This window comes from Lolium perenne, chromosome 4 (assembly GCF_019359855.2).
Source record: "Lolium perenne isolate Kyuss_39 chromosome 4, Kyuss_2.0, whole genome shotgun sequence".
NCBI lineage: Eukaryota > Viridiplantae > Streptophyta > Magnoliopsida > Poales > Poaceae > Lolium > Lolium perenne.
This window is the reverse complement of record NC_067247.2, coordinates 170,121,445-170,127,444: the sequence shown is the minus strand read 5'-3', so window position 1 is coordinate 170,127,444 and position 6,000 is coordinate 170,121,445.

Here is a 6,000-nt window from a genome sequence, read left to right as displayed (position 1 = left end):
GAGAGTGAAAGCTCTAAGCTTGGGGATGCCCCGGTGGTTCACCCCTGCATATATCAAGAAGACTCAAGCGTCTAAGCTTGGGGATGCCCAAGGCATCCCCTTCTTCATCGACAACATTATCAGGTTCCTCTAGTGAAACTATATTTTTATTCCGTCACATCTTATGTGCTTTGCTTGGAGCGTCGGTTTGTTTTTGTTTTTGTTTTGTTTGAATAAAATGGATCCTAGCATTCTTTGTGTGGGAGAGAGACACGCTCCGCTGTTGCATATGGACAAGTATGTCCTTAGGCTTTACTCATAGTATTCATGGCGAAGTTTCTTCTTCGTTAAATTGTTATATGGTTGGAATTGGAAAATGATACATGTAGTAATTGCTAAAATGTCTTGGATAATGTGATACTTGGCAATTGTTGTGCTCATGTTTAAGCTCTTGCATCATATACTTTGCACCCATTAATGAAGAAATACATAGAGCATGCTAAAATTTGGTTTGCATATTTGGTCTCTCTAAGGTCTAGATAATTTCTAGTATTGAGTTTGAACAACAAGGAAGACGGTGTAGAGTCTTATAATGTTTACAATATGTCTTTTATGTGAGTTTTGCTGCAACGCTTCATCCTTGTGTTTGTTTCAAATAGCCTTGCTAGCCTAAACCTTGTATCGAGAGGGAATACTTCTCATGCATCCAAATACTTGAGCCAACTACTATGCCATTTGTGTCCACCATACCTACCTACTACATGGTATTTCTCCGCCATTCCAAAGTAAATTGATTGAGTGCTACCTTTAAACAATTCAAAATTTATCACCTCTGATTTGTGTCAATGTTTTATAGCTCATGAGGAAGTATGTGGTGTTTATCTTTCAATCTTGTTGGGCAACTTTCACCAATGGACTAGTGGCTTCATCCGCTTATCCAATAATTTTGCAAAAAGAGCTGGCAATGGGATTCCCAGTCCCAAATTAATTAATAAAAATAGACACTCCTCCATGGTATGTGATTGTTGGACGGCACCCGAAGGATTCGGTTAGCCATGGCTTGAGAAAGCAAAGGTGGGGAGGAGTGTCATCATAATAAAACTAAAAATAAAAAGGCACTCCTTCATGGTATGAGATTGTTGGCAGGCACCCGAGGATTCGGTTAGCCATGGTTTGTGAAAGAAAGGTTGGAAGGAGTGCCACACAAAAATAAAAATAAAATGGGAGCCGCTCTTTGAAGGTTTGTCTGGCAAGGGGGTTAGAGTGCCCACTACCATTCGTTGACAACAACAAACACTTCTCAAAACTTTACTTTTATGATCTCTATATGTTTTCAAAATAAAAGCTCTAGCACAAATATAGCAATCGATGCTTTCCTCTTTGAAGGACCATTCTTTTACTTTTATGTTGAGTCAGTTCACCTATTTCTCTCCACCTCAAGAAGCAAACACTTGTGTGAACTGTGCATTGATTCCTACATACTTGCATATTGCACTTGTTATATTACTTTACATTGACAATATCCATGAGATATACATGTTATAAGTTGAAAGCAACCGCTGAAACTTCATCTTCCTTTGTGTTGATTCAATACCTTTACTATGAATTATTGCTTTATGAGTTAACTCTTATGCAAGACTTATTGATGCTTGTCTTGAAGTACTATTCATGAAAAGTCTTTGCTATATGATTCAATTGTTTACTCATGTCATTTACATTGTTTTGATCGCTACATTCATTACATATGCTTTACAATAGTATGATCAAGGTTATGATGGCATGTCACTCCAAAAATTATCTTTGTTATCGTTTACCTGCTCGGGACGAGCAGGAACTAAGCTTGGGGATGCTGATACGTCTCCGACGTATCGATAATTTCTTATGTTCCATGCCACATTATTGATGATATCTACATGTTTTATGCATACTTTATGTCATATTTATGCATTTTCTAGAACTAACCTATTAACAAGATGCCGAAGAGCCGATTCTTTGTTTTACTGCTGTTTTTGGTTTCAGAAATCCTAGTAAGGAAATATTCTCGGAATTGGACGAAATCAACGCCCAGGGGCCTATTTTCACACGAAGCTTCCAGAAGACCGAAGAGTCAACGAAGTGGGGCCACGAGGCGGCCAGAAGGTAGGGCGGCGCGGCCCAAGCCTTGGCCGCGCCGGCCTGTCTCCTGGGCCCCTCGTGACGCCCCTTGACCTGCCCTTCCGCCTACAAATAGCCTTCATCGCGAAACCCCCAGTACCGAGAGCCACGATACGGAAAACCTTCCAGAGACGCCGCCGCCGCCAATCCCATCTCGGGGGATTCAGGAGATCGCCTCCGGCACCCTGCCGGAGAGGGGATTCATCTCCCGGAGGACTCTACACCGCCATGGTCGCCTCCGGAGTGATGAGTGAGTAGTTCACCCCTGGACTATGGGTCCATAGCAGTAGCTAGATGGTTGTCTTCTCCTCATTGTGCTTCATTGTCGGATCTTGTGAGATGCCTAACATGATCAAGATCATCTATCTGTAATGCTATATGTTGTGTTTGTTGGGATCCGATGGATGGAGAATACTATGTTATGTTGATTATCAATTTATATCTATGTGTTGTTTATGATCTTGCATGCTCTCCGTTATTAGTAGAGGCTCTGGCCAAGTTTTTACTCTTAACTCCAAGAGGGAGTATTTATGCTCGATAGTGGGTTCATGTCTCCGTGAATCTGGGGGAGTGACAGAAACCTCTAAGGTTATGGATGTACTGTTGCCACTAGGGATAAAACATTGATGCTATGTCCGAGGATGTAGTTATTGATTACACTACGCACCATACTTAATGCAATTGTCTGTTGTTTTCAACTTAATACCGAAGGGGTTCGGATGATAACTTTGAAGGTGGACTTTTTAGGCATAGATGCATGCTGGATAGCGGTCTATGTACTTTGTCGTAATGCCCAATTAAATCTCACAATACTCATCATAATATGTATGTGCATGGTCATGCCCTCTCTATTTGTCAATTGCCCAACTGTAATTTGTTCACCCAACATGCTATTTATCTTATGGGAGAGACACCACTAGTGAACTGTGGACCCCGGTCCAATTCTTTACATCTGAAATACAATCTACTGCAATTGTTCTACTGTTCTCTGCAAACAATCATCATCCACACTATACATCTAATCCTTTGTTACAGCAAGCCGGTGAGATTGACAACCTCACTGTTTCGTTGGGACAAAGTACTTGGTTTGTGTTGTGCAGGTTCCACGTTGGCGTCGGAATCCCTGGTGTTGCGCCGCACTACATATCGCCGCCATCAACCTTCAACGTGCTTCTTGGCTCCTACTGGTTCGATAAACCTTGGTTTCATACTGAGGGAAAACTTGCCGCTGTACGCATCACACCTTCCTCTTGGGGTTCCCAACGGACGCGTGCTGTACGCGTATCAAACCCTTCCAATGCTCCACCAAAGGAACCCTTCCAATGCTCCACCAAAGGAACCCTACCACCAAGATCCACTAAGGAGTACCACGAATTGGTGAACTTTCTCTCGGTAGAATGATAGATCGGGGTCTCCTCCACCACCTCTCAAAGTATGAGCAAGATTGGTTGGGTGGATGAGGAGATCCCCTCAATTTTGAGCTCAGCAAAAATGGAGGAGAGAGAGAGAAGAGCCAGGTCGGGCTGGAGAAGAAGGGGCCTTTATATAGGTCCCTCCAAATCCAACCGTTGGATGCTGTTTTTGCCTAAGCGGTACTACCGCTTCTGGGAAGCGGTACTACCGCTCTGAGTTCGAATCCCCACAGAACTTGTCCACGTGGACACATCGCGGTACTACCGCTTGCGGTACCGCTCGAGGTACCGCAACAGGGTCCAGACCTTACTGGACTCGAAGCGGTACCGAAGCGGTACCACAGCGGTACGACCGTAACGCATTACGGTACTTGAGAGGTACCGTGGGCGGTACTACCGCTCTCAAGCGGTACTACCGCTCAAGGTACCGTAACCTGTTATGTGGGACATTTCGCCTGCAATCCTCAGAGCGGTATCTCGGGCGGTACCAGTAGGGGTAGTGGTACTACCGCTCCAGGTACCGGTAGTACCGCTATGGCTAAAACAGCTTTTTCCTCTTTTCCTCTCCTACCATGTTACCTCGCGACACACACACAAAACCAGAAAGCCTAAGAACTACGCTTCGGTCTTCTGATCATAATGTGTTCGGCGAGGGTACCGTGCAACCTGCAAACCTATCAATGACAAACTTTGTACATGGTTAGAATTGTTCGAGTGTTGTTATCAAACACACAAAACACGGGATATGGATCTTGCTCTTACATCTGGTATTGTCAATGCGATGATCTCTCTTGAAGCTGGAGTCGAGGAAGACGACGATAGCAACTTCCATGGCGTGTGCATTGGTGTATGCTGAGAGTTTGCTTGACTGGATGTGCTTCTCATCTGCTATTGTGCGGCCTGAGAAGACATTTGGTTTTTAGATGATATGAGTTGGTGAATTGTCACCCCCTTCATCCCTCTATAGGTTTAGCGAGGTGGCTTTAAGTTTGATCTTTTGTATTGCTCTTGTAAGGTGTTGTGAATAATCTAATAAAAAAACTATGTGCATCCTTTAAATGCAGAAGCTGGAACGATATTTCCCCATTTTGAAAAATAGAATTCTCAGTTCTGCTCTTTAGTGATTCGTGTGTTTGCGGCATTTTAGCAAACAGAAAGAGCAAAATGTCAGAACCCCGCAGCGGGCAAGGATGATATCGTGCCCATCCCATGGTTGAAGATTAGCAATGTATTAACCCATAAGCGTGTATTCTTTTTCAGTCGATGTGTATTCCTGGTATTTCTTCCATGCTCTGAGCAGTAAGTCATGTGCATGAGGCGACATGGCTTTAACTCTAGAAACGCTCACATGTGAGCGGCTAGACGAATTTCTGGTTTTTTGATTTTTTGCGTTGTTTGCGTCTGGACCCTCCTTTAGTGGGGAGACGCATTCCGATATTTTTGTCCGCGTCAGGTTTGTGTCGAGGGAACTGACCGCGTAACCGCTTTATATCCGCATGCGGCTGTGTGCTAAATTGGTCCATATGTCAGTCACTCTTCTCCCCACCTACCTCACTTTCCTCTCTCTCCCGTCTCACTTTTTCTTCTGTCTCTCCCCAAATCCTAGGCAGCTATCCACATGCTTCGCTTCCTGGGCTGGTGTCGGTGGTAGGCGACCTCCGCTGGCGGCACCTATCCTCGTCGATCGGCCGGACCACCCTGGTGGAGCTGGACGCAGAGCGCGACGGCTTCATGGACCTCAGCGAGTTCACAGCCATCCACGGTCACCGTTGCGGCAAGCTCGGTAGCGCTACCCGGTGACGCGCTTTGGCGGCAAGCCGTCGCCCACGAGATGGTCGACGCCGCGCGCGCACGCCCTTGGCTTGACGAACCTGCATGGAGCGCGCCCACCATAGTCGCTTGCGTGGAGCGCGACGTGCCGCCAAGGAGGCTCGCAACCTGTTGCCGCCCGATTGGTCGCCGTCGAAGCCGCCCAGGTACAACTCCTCGTTGAAGCCTTGAAGGCATGGTAGAACTCCTCGTTGAGGAGGAGGACGTTGCCGCTCCCGTAGGAGTACGTGAGCGGGAGGAGGTCGAGGAGGTCCGCGACGAGCTCGTCGGAATTCGCCATAGACACGGCGGCGACGGTCGGGAGCGCGCCGACTAAGATGACGGGTATTGGCGAGGCCACGACAGAGCTGGAACGGGAGCACGTCGCGGTTGAGGGCGTCAGGGTTGGGCTCGACGCGGAGGGGAGGTGATGCACTACCAGGATTCAAAGCGCTTCCGAGGTCGACGGCGAGCGCTCTTGGCCGTAGTCCGTTGGGCGTCTGGCAAGCCCAGACAGGCTAGGCGAGACTGCTCCGCTGCCGCTCCTAGCCAGCGGCCAGCGCATGTCTCCCTCGCCTCCGCCTCCAAGGCGTGACCCGGTCGGAGGTCGCCGTCGCCGACAGCGCAACGGTTGCAGGGCCAGCGC